General features: G+C 48.3%; 1 pseudogene; it reads right to left on the bottom strand.

Moving 5' to 3' along the window:
* Positions 1–295: 295 nt before the first annotated feature.
* Positions 296–7,955, bottom strand: LOC142775424 (uncharacterized; annotated as a pseudogene).
* Positions 7,956–11,495: the final 3,540 nt, after the last annotated feature.

Here is an 11,495-nt window from a genome sequence, read left to right as displayed (position 1 = left end):
TTACATCCATGCCATGCAAATATTTATCAAAGTACCAGTAATCGTGTACATTAAAAACATTCGCTTTCGAAAAAGATCAGAATTTTTTTTCATAGCTCCCATCTTCGTGGTGGAGCCCACTGCGTGCTAGTCGCATCTCTCAGTACTCTAAACAAAGTTTCTTCATCCAACTACGACGAGCAAATTCCCACACTATGAGCAGTGACCCTTTCACGATCCCTTCTTTCAAAAGCTGTGACTTTAGAAGATAGCAATGTAGAAATTTTTGTCGAAATAATGCAGGCACGCAGCTCTGCTATGCATAAAGCTGGGCCCCAGCTTCAGCGAAGTAGTGGTGGAACTGGGAGAGGACAAAGCAGCCGATGTCACAGGTGAAAGTAACTCCCATCTGCGGGACGCTCCAGCTGAAAAGTCACAGCATGTGATAATCGCTGGGGACTCGAATTTAAATTGATGCGCAGAAGCAATCAAAGAGAGGTTAAGAGCTGACAAGAGGGTTGCAGTAGGCACGTTCCCAAAACGGAAGCTGGAAGAAGTAATGAGGCAAGCGAGCGCAAAACTCAAAACTACAGTTGAGAGACGAAACCTCGTGATAATTTCAGGTGGTTTAAACGATGTCTTAAATGATGATACAGCAGGACTAGCAACCGCACTGGCGAAAGGCGTCGATGACATGCGCGCCACTTCTCCTAAGGTACAGGTAGTGATCGATATGCACGATACCGGAGGTACCGGTGCGTGATAGCAACCTGCAAAGAGCGGTTGTCAACGCAAACCAAGAGATATGGCGGATGAGTCGAGAGAAAGGCTTTGAGGTGGTGGAAATAAACAAGGAGGTGCATAGGTGGGGTGGTTTTCAACGAGACGGAATTCACTTCGATCGGCGGCTAGGTCATGAGGTGGGTTGGCGACTTGCAGGACGCGCAGTAGCTTTTTTGGGGGGCACGCAAGCCCTTCGGGGTGCAGGATAGCTAGTAACGAGGAAAACAACAAGAGAGACTCTTCGACAGGTGGTATGGACAGATACGATTCCAAAGTGGCACCAATATCTAAGATAGCTAGAGTCCGGGTCATAAATAGACGTAGCCACGAGCGTCGAGCCAATTAGGACATGAGGTATATTAACATGCAGGGTGGCAGGAACAGGCTGAAATGGGAAGAGATAGAAGAACGGCTAATAGAGGAGAGGCCGATGGTATACGGTTTTGCAGAAACAGATCTCAGAGACATGGAACAACCTCCTAACAATCCGGACTACGCGTGGGAATATTGTAATAGAACAGAAGGCAGCAGAAAGGGGGGTGCTGTTGGTGCATTCATTCGTAAAATTACAGACTGGCAAAGTGTCAAGAAGGAGTGCAAGGAACATTTATGGCTAAAAGGGAAAGTGGCAGGGCAAATGACGCTCCTTAGTTTGGTGTACTTGTGGACGGGAGCAAAGGCCAGAGAGGAAAACCAGGCAATGGTAGAGTATATATCAAAGGACATTGAGGAGTTAAGAGGAGAGTGCGAGATAATTATACTAGGAGATATGAATGTGCACATAGAAGATATAGATGGGTACTGACCCAACATTAACTCCGAGTCGTGACGCTGTTGCTCAGCCAAACGGGTTGCTGATATGGCAGAAAGAAAAGTGTCGTCGTCTTCAAGGTCAGTGTTGGCATTTTCGCAGTGCACGTGAGAGACAGTCGGCGTCGGTGTGTTTCCACCCAGACTTGTGGACGATGGTGACATAGAAATCTTGTAGCCGAAGGCTTCATCGTGCTTGACGACCTGAGGGATCTTTGAGATTTGCGAGCCAACAAAAGGAATGGTGGTCGCTAACTACCCTGAATGGGTGGCAATACAAGTATGGGCGGAACTTTGTTATGGCCCAGACAACAGCGAGGAATTCCTTCTCGCTTGCAGAATAGTTTTTTTCGCTGGGGATAACGTTCTTCTCGCATAAGCGATCACGCGCTCTACGCCATTATGCCACTGAACTAATACCGCTCCTAGTCCAACGTTGCTGGCGTCAGTGTGTAATTCCGTGTCAGCGGTTTCGTCAAAATGACCCAGTACAGGCGGAGCCTGGAGGAGGTTTCGCAGGGTGTCGAACGCATGACACTGATCGGGACCCCAAACAAACGAGACACCGTCTTTTGTAAGCTTGTTGAGGGGTTCAGCAATCTTCGAAAAGTTTTTGACAAAGCGCCTGTAATACGCACAGAGCCCCAGAAATCGGCGTAGGTCGCGCTTATTTGTGGGCACGGGAAAGGCAGCAACAGCACGGGTTTTCTCCGGATCTGGGCGGATGCCGGCATGGCTCACAACGTGACCAAGGAACTTCAGTTCTTCATGTCCAAAATGACATTTCTCGGGTTTGAGAGAAAGCCCCGCTATTCTGATTGCCTGAAGTACTGCATGAAGGCGTTGGACGTGTTGTTCAAACGTGTCTGCAAAGACCACGACGTCATCAAGGTAAACAAGACGTGATTGCCATTTGAGCTCTGTGAGAAGCGTATCCATCATTCTTTGGAAAGTAGCTGGTGTTGAGCATAGACCGAAAGGCAACACTTTAAACTCGTACAGGCCGTCGGGAGTAATAAACGCCGTCTTTTCGCGGTCGCGCTCATCCACTGCGATTTGCCAGTAGCCGCTACGTAAATCCATGGAAGAAAAATATTTAGCGTTGCGTATACGGTCCAACAAGTCATCTATCCGGGGTAGAGAATAAACGTCCTTTTTGGTGACCTTGTTCGGTTTACGGTAATCAACGCAAAAACGCATCGTACCGTTCTTCTTCTTTACTAGCACAACTGGCGAAGCCCAGGGACTGGTTGATGGCTGGATGACGTCGTCCTGAAGCATCTGCTGGACTTGGTCACGTATAGCGTCTTGCTCTTTTTTTGACACCCTATAGGCGTGTTGTCGGATGGGTCTCTCGGTGGGTTCCGTGATGATACGGTGCTGAGCAAGTGGAATTTCGGAACGACACTGGCGGTCTGTTGCGGGACCGAATCGTTTGCGGTAGTCCGGACGAGGAAGCGTGCCGGTGCTTGCTGGGTCGCAAGAAGTTGACTCGTCAAGAAGCCGAAGAATTTGTCTTAGGTTCTGAAAAAGCAAACGAAGACGCTCATGGCATGCAAGCACTAACTGCAGGCGGTGGCGTCAACAGGGTAGAGAAACATCAACAAGGAAAGAAGTACTGAAGAAAACACTTCCACGAAGTCAGAGTCTCTTGTGCGACAAATGCAAAGGGCCGCATACCACGGCATCGTGTCGACATCGCAGTTGCATCTGCCATCAATTTGGCGACAGAAGACATCTTGCTAGAGCCTACAAAAGATCCCACACTCCGACGTTGGGAACGATCGCCGTCAACGGTACGGAATACGAACATGAAGAAGAGATTTTGTATGCTCTAGTTGCACACAGTTCGGCCAATAAGCGCTTAGTGCAGCCACTTGAGCACACCTTAATGTGTAAAGGCCGTCGGCTGCAAATTATTGTTGACACGGGATCACCAGTAAGTGTGATTCCCAAGAGCGGGTACAAGAAACACTGCAAGAGGTGGCCGGCTTTGCAGAAAACTCCCATACGCCTTTCATTCTTCCTGGGATCGTTACCGGTCTGGGGCAAGGTGGAAATGAAGGTACAGCTTGGTCTAGTAACAGTGAGCAGTTCTCTGATAGTGGTGGGCCATCAAGGGCTCCTGCTGTGTGGAAGAGACACGATAGAAGAATTTCACAAAGCTGATGTCTCCCTTTTGGAGAAAGGCATGTCGTCTATGGTGAATGTTGTGCCCGTCGACAATAAGCTCACCGCACTTCTTGACGAATTTTCCGACTGCTTTGAGGACCTCGGATACTGTAAGGTACCACTGGTGAAACTATACCACAAAAAAGGCGCCCAACCTCGATTTATGAATGCTCCGACAATTCCGTACGCCATGAGAGCGCAAGTATACGCCAAATTCGACCGACTGGTGGAAGTGGGAGTTCTGTCCCCAGTGAGTGTGGCTGAATGGGCAATTCCAGTAGTGCCGGTGGTAAAGAAAAACGGAGACATCCGGCTGTGTGGAGACTTCAAGCTGACGGTCAAACCAGCGACAAGAACAGAAAAGTACCCACTTCCGAAAATCGAAGACATCTTTGCCACGCTAGAGGGGTGCGAGGTGTTTAGCACGCTCGACTTACGGAACGCATAAAACTAACTTCCCCTGGATGATGATGCCAAAAAGATAGCCGTGCTGAATACGCACAAGGGCCTCTTCTGCTGCAATCGCTTGGCTTTTGGTATCGCCTGCGCTGTTGCAGCGGTGCATAGAAGCGGTACTACAGGGGTTACCGGGGTGAAAGTTTACCTGGACGACATTGTTGTAGCGGAAAAGGAGCAGAATACCACGCTACTACCTCAAGTGTTGGAACGACTGTGGGCGAATGCCCTCGTGCTGAACAGAGCGAAGTGTTGTTTCCGGAAAAAAGAATTGGTATTTTTTGGGCACCGAATCGACGCAAGAGGCCTTCACCCCCTGAAGGACAACTTAGAAGCCGTGCTGGCAGCAGCGCCACCGACCTCTGTAAGCCAGCTTACGGGGGGGTCATCATATAGTTTTCCGCTCCAGAACTCTTACGTCGGCAGACCGTAACTATTCACAATTTGAAAAGAAGGCACTAGCGCTGGTTTTTGGCGTTCACTCTGCTGACTTGCTTGTTGAGTCCAGACAAACCCATCCTGCAAATGTCAGCGGCACGAATTCAACGTTGGGCGCTGCTCTTAGCAGCATATCAATATGATTTGGAATACAGAAAGGGGGAGCAGATTGCGAATGCCGAAGCTCTGAGCCGCTTGCCGTTGCCTGTCGACGATGATGGCAGCGAGAAAGAACTTTCCGATTATGTCCTGCATGCACAGGCACTAGATGACTTTGTTTTGTCGGCGCAGAATGTATCTGATCACACCAGCAAAGACTGCACACTTCAGCAAGTAAAGACTTGGATCCTTCCAGGCTGGCCCAAGCACCTGGGGGAGGACGAACAACAGTACCAACCATATTTTGCATGGAGGCAGGAATTGGCCGTGAGCAAGGGGATACTGTATTGGGGTCACTGTGTCGTTCCTCCTAAAGCTGCTCAAAATTTTGTTTTGAAAGAGCTGCATGATACGCATGCTGGCATCACAGCACTGAGGAACCTCGCGCGCTCAATTTTCTCGTACCCAGGTCTAGACAGTGATATTGAGATGCTTGCGAAACGGTGTCCCCAGTGCGTGAAGTGTTCGCCCATGCCCCCTGCGCAGGTTCCAGTAAACTGGTCAAAGGCCAACGCACGTTGGTGCCGCCTACACATGGATTTCACCGGTTCAGTGGAAGGACATACGATCTTCGTTCTTGTCGACACCGAGACTAAGTGGATAGAGGCAGTGCCAATGAAGACGGCCATGGCGGCAACAACAGTGGAAGTACTCAGGGGCATTTTTGCACGCTTTGGCTAACCACGAACTGTTGTGCCGGACAATGGTCCGCAATTCACCAGTGCAGAGACAGCACGGTTCTTCCGGGAAAATGGCATGCACCACGTAACGACTGCCCCATATTACCCGCAAACTAACGGGTTGGTGGAACGGGCAGTACGCACCATCAAGGAGGGCCTAAAAAGTGTGGGAACGCTGCAAAGTCGACTTTCCAAATTTTTGTTACGTTACAGGTCCACGCCGACCGAAGAAGAGCAGTCACCCGCAGAAAGACATTTGGAATTCCAGCCACGGACCCGTTTAAGCAACTTCTTTGCAAAGGAAAAAGGGGCGAAGAAGGCTACAGTCAACGGAGTCCCAAGCCCAGAAAAAAAAGAGTATGCACCAGGAATACAGGTTTGGAGTCGACAATATGGTCAGCCAGGTCAAAGATGGCTTCCAGGAACTGTGACAACAGTCGAAGGCAAACGATTGTTAACTGTCATAACGGCAAAGGGGGGTGCAAGGTAGGCACCTGGATCAAGTCCGAGTCCGTGCCTCAGAGACGCCTGTGACCCTGGAGGACTCATCTTCGGAAGGACCACTCTCTTCCGCTGGTGAACAGACAACGAGCAGCAACGCCCTGCAAGCCGGTCAGTCCATGCCGAGTGAGCTAGCAGCTGGAGGTGGCATCAAGCCAGCAGTTTCAGGGCCAGCAGAACTAATTCAACTCAGACGCTCCACCCGTGCCCGCAAGCCCCCGGATAGGTTTTAACTAAGGGGGGGGGGGGGGGGAGTGATATATAGATCATCATGCCGACCACACGTGCCTTCAGCCGTCGTCACGGCGCATGCTCCAGCCCTCTGGCGAGGGTATAAAAGCAGCCTCTTGAATAAACATCCAGTCTTGTTCCCGCCTTGAAGGGTATTTTTCTCGCACGTACGTACGATTTTACAAGAAGAGTAGCTGAGAATGTTCGCAGCAGATGTCCAAAATACCAGTTGTTTGAAAGAAATTCCTTTATGCCATTTTTCCTAACAAATACCCTTATGAAGCCTACCAACATATTGATGGTGACTTGTACCCTTAGATGTGGCTGTCTTTGATCATGCATAAGTCTTGCACGAGGCCGAGCCTTCCTGCGTATCACTCAGATATGCTAGTTGTAAGGAATTACACAAGATTTTGGTGCAAAGATGTAAAAAACCTTTATTCGTACACAAAGGGAAATACATAGGCTCAACAACATGCAATATTTCCGCCGTGGCTTCCTGCTGAAAAGCAATCACTAACATTTACTTCAACGATTTACACTTACTTGGCACCAACAAAAACAGCATAGAGTGGGCAACTAAAACTTTTGCATGCAACAAGTTTTTTTTTTTTAAAGAACAACGTGGTTAGTTAGTGATTGCATTTCCAGCTACTAAATATCATCACTTTGAATCGTTGGCACTACAGATGGGCACAAATTTGCAAGTGCACAGCACACAGTAACAATCTTGTCCAACGCAGTATATTTGTCACCTGGCTTGCTTGTCACAAAATCTATTGGTTGAACAGCTTTCATGATAACTAACTTGTTTCGAACCAGACCGATGACCCTTTCAACATATATGCCTACACTAGCAAGTTTGCGGGTGCTGGTAACTTCAAGTGCATAGAGTTGACTTTTGCCTTTTGTGAAAGCCGGGATGCGAAGAGTGGCACAGTACAGTTTGACACTATCTGCAATGTCAAAGCCCCTGTCTGCAACCATGATGTCCCCATGTGCGAGTTTGTCAAGTAGGCCACATTGCTCCGTGATGTATTTGCCGCTCGATCTTCCACCCCACCCTTCTGAAACGAATGTTATTGAGCCTTGGGGGCTAATACCAATTAGAAATGTTGCAGTGTTAATCGCTTTATATTGGGACCATGTCTCACTCCTAGGGAGCAAAGATGATGGCCGTTCAATCTTAATTTCAAAACAGTCTACCACGACAGCCACCTTAGTTCCAAAAGAGTCTACAAATGCCTGTGGCATTGCCCTTTGCAGTTCGCTTCTCTTTGGCCATACTATTTGAGACTTAAGTTTCCGAAATGCCCCATGCAGCCACCTTTCCAGGATCCTGCTTGCAGTGGAATGTGAGATTCCAAACCTGTAGGCAATATCCTGGAAAGGAAAATTCTATTTCAGCTTCATTAGAAAAACCGAAAATTCCTGGAATTTCGACAGGCCATTCTGAGAAGTGTGTTTCACGGCAGCTTCTACAAGTTGAAAAATCTCACAAAACAGGATAAAGTTGGATATTCCTGTATAAAAGAAAACTTTTCCATCATCTTGCTGCAGTGACGCCTCTGTCACTTCCAACTTTGCTTTCTCTGCAGCTAGGAAGCACAGCTCACTAGCCAACCTCTGGCTGTCTGTGTCCAGGGCTTGTGATGCAGCGTTCAAATGCTGATTTTGCTGCTCTACAGTGTGGAGGTTGCAGGTCAGGCTTGCATTTTCCATCTGCATTGCTTGTATGTCTGCCATAGTGATATCTGTCTGGACAGCTTCATTTGTGAAAACAATTAAAATTATTGCCATTAGATACAAATTCCGCAACAGGTTCAGTTTGCATTAAGGAAAGACTTGTAGGACAAGCCAACCTTTGTCGTGCTCCTCGTCTGGTAAGTCGCCAGGGATGGCTGGTTCACTTTCCAGTGCAAGACCCATTGGCAGAGATGTATCAGCCACAGGTGGCAGGGTGGACGGCTCAGAGATCGGGGTGGTGGCCGCATTTTTACTGCGCCGCTTCGTGCGCTCATAACGTAGTGTCCTGCCAGGTACACGTGTGTCATCAGCCCCATAGCCTAGATGCCGGCTAGGAGCCCAATCTGGGTTGCTGTCGTCCATGAGGTTGGAGGGCTTTCCTGCAAGCAAGCATAGTCTTATCAAATCGTGACGCGTGTTTTTAGCTTAATACAAGTCTTCCCGATGCTGCAATTCACCAAGCAGGGTGTTTAATGTGTAATCCCAAAGTAAGGGCAAGCAAGGAAGTTCTCTATCACCCACAACAAAGGTCGAGCTGGGTGGAACGTAATCGACATGCGTGCACTTCGCAGCGAGGAGCATGCAATTACGATAACGACTGATAGCTGTCATTGTAATTGAGGTCCGCGATTTTAAAACTATCGTGATGGAGCTTTTCCAAGCTATTCGACCTCCCCACCGCTCACCATGTCTTAACTTCGCTTTGTATAGTGCCTTACATGCACAAACGACTTATCGTTACCTTCTAGCAACCGAACGAAATAAAGTACAAGAGACTCGCCTCAGTGAATCGCACGTAGCGCGAAACGGCTCGTCGTTGCGAAGAGCTAGCTTTTGTGTAATCACAGTAACCTGTATGTTTACCATGATCTTAATTACCCGTGATGAAGTGACGTCCGCAGACACGAATGTTTTCCAAGTTTTTCAGGTTGTTTCTGTTAATGCGTGCCAGCCAAACACGCTGGCGTTCACCAGAAAGTCAAAATGTGCGCTCACAATGCCGGGTGATAGCTTTTGGCAGACTGAACATTCCAATGCCTTGTTCCCTCTTTGTAGGCTTTGAAGACGACTTGCTTCTCCTTCTGCAGCCGTAAATTGCACTAATTGGCACCGCGAAGCTGGACAGAGCGAGCACATGCACAACACAACACCACTGCGGCCCGCGCCAGCGTCCATAGGTAACCGACTGAGGTACACGGGCATGGCGGCGGCGCCTACCGGAAGTGACGAATCGGCGCTTGATGACGCGCGTGCACACTATGCATTCTTAAGATTTGGTGTAATTACCTCGGTCTTACCGTGACTAGGCGTAAGTATATAACTTGGTCATAGCATGTCCTGGCCTGACAAGCGACATTTAGCTGACCGTATATTGCCTACTGCTCCGTTCAGCCAGTTGGTGGTTGCGCCACTGCGAATGCGCTATACGGTCGGGCGCTGAGCGTGTCAGCGGACCGTCGGAACGAGCGAAGGATCACGTGACGCGAGAAGAAAAGACCAAAAATTTGGAGACTCTGAAGCTTCCCCTTTAAGAGTTGAACACGATAGCGAAATCCGCTCACTAGTGCACCTTTCAATCGCTAAGTGCCTACTTATTCACATGTTTTGTTACATACGCACGCACACCAACACGCACACAGTAGATTGGAACAGTGCACGCTATTATCGTCAAATGGGCTCGTTTTCGTCGTGACACCTGTCGAACAAAATGCGTTAAAGGGGCCCTGAAACCCTTTTTGAAGCAACAATGGAATGGATTCAGTAGAAGAGCTTATTGCCTCACGAATTCAACGCCGCAAAAATTTGAAGAATCCGTCCACCGCGATTGGAGTTACAAAGGTTTGTCGCATGCTGTAATTACATTATCTCTTCTCTCGTCCCGGCGAAAGCGCTGGAAGCTAAGCAGGGAGTGGTGGCAGGGCAAAGAAACTACCGCGCTTCGTGACGTTGAGCACTTTTTTGTTTCTTCGAATGCGCGGCTTTCTCGGTGTGATCGCGCGCACACGCGTTGACAAGTAGCGGCCTCCCGCGGCTATCCGGGTAACTTGATTTTTCGGTCACAGACGCACAGACGATTTTTTGCTCACCAGCAACGGGGCTGACGCTGGCGGCGAGTTTTCTGCGACACGAGCTCTTTAACGCTATCGCGCTAAAATGGCTATTGGGGTAGTAGGCGTTTGAAATGAGCTTGGGCTGTCTTGAAGGCTTCGATTGTAGTCCAGCTCTAAGAAAAGGTGACAAAAAAAATTTAAAAAATACTCATGTGTCAAACAGTAAATAAATTCACACTCTTTTGAAACAGAATCTTCTATCTCGCTGCAAAATAAAAATTATGTTTGCTTTCATTTAAAACAACTTTCATGCACCGGTGGTGAGGCAGTATATAGCGTTGACCGAACGACACTTGAATAAAACGGAAAACATGCGTCACGCTCCGGTAACCTTGACCATTTGAGCGGAACAGAGAACGGAGCGCAAAATCACTCAGCTAACAGTTCCCTACGTGCCAAGTTCACCGTCCAGCCCAAAAAATCAAAGCATATCCATGGAGTGAATGATGATCAGTGGGGCGAAGCTTCGGAGGATAATATTGGTAAACAGTAAACCATCTGTCTGTCTGTCTGTCCGTCTGTCTGTCCGTCCGTCCGTCCATGCTGAGTGGTTCATCGAACTAGGCGGTCACGTACCACTAGCTAGAAGGGACCAACCCACAACATTAGGAGCTTCGCCCCTAATAGCTAATCAGCCGGCCTATAATGTGATCGGTGCTAGAGGATGACGAAAACAAAGACTACGCGCACCATCCGAGCAGCGAGCTGCAGTGTACAGGCTGGCCATTATGATTAACACGTGGCCTTGGGTTTAGCTGCGATCGTCACGTTGCAACACGCTCGGCCGGTGCTGATCTCAGAGGCCACCGTGCAGATTTTTTTTTTAAATGGACGTGATGTAGGCATTAAAAGCTTCAGAATAAATTGAAACACCCAGTACCGCTAAAAAGTATCATCACAAAACGTTTTTGACGCTTTTTTGCATGGGTGCCCTTTTGAGCTCAGTGTAATGACAAACAAATGCAACAAGATGACTCTGGTTTAAAAACACCACCCAAATTAGTCGTCTGTTCTTGACGCGAGGACTGATTTTATTGTAACCAATGAAACGCAGCGTGCTGAGGTGTGAATTTGACTTCTTCGTACTGTTGTCTCGTTCACAAAGAGGTATCGCCAAAGCTCGGAAAGATCCCGAGTTCCACTTTAAATGAACAAACACCAGACCTCTGCGGAAAGCGCAACATAGTCACTGAGAAAGCTGGAAGAGTCGCGCTTTTTGCGTCTGTCGTACTCTTTGAGATTATCAATACAAGAAGCCTTGCGAAGTACCCAGTACAACATAAATCATAATTTTTTGAAGTTATAGCAAGCACCCACTGCATAATTATTCGTCATTCCAGGGGAAAGCGAGGTACCCGCCACACATTTGCAAAGCATTAGGTGTACTTTCTTGATGTGGTGGCTGACGACGAAGAAGAATTATGCCTGA

This window comes from Rhipicephalus microplus, chromosome X (genome assembly GCF_043290135.1).
Source record: "Rhipicephalus microplus isolate Deutch F79 chromosome X, USDA_Rmic, whole genome shotgun sequence".
NCBI lineage: Eukaryota > Metazoa > Arthropoda > Arachnida > Ixodida > Ixodidae > Rhipicephalus > Rhipicephalus microplus.
Note: the sequence above shows the minus strand (reverse complement) of the source record. Positions and strands in the feature narration are given on the sequence as shown.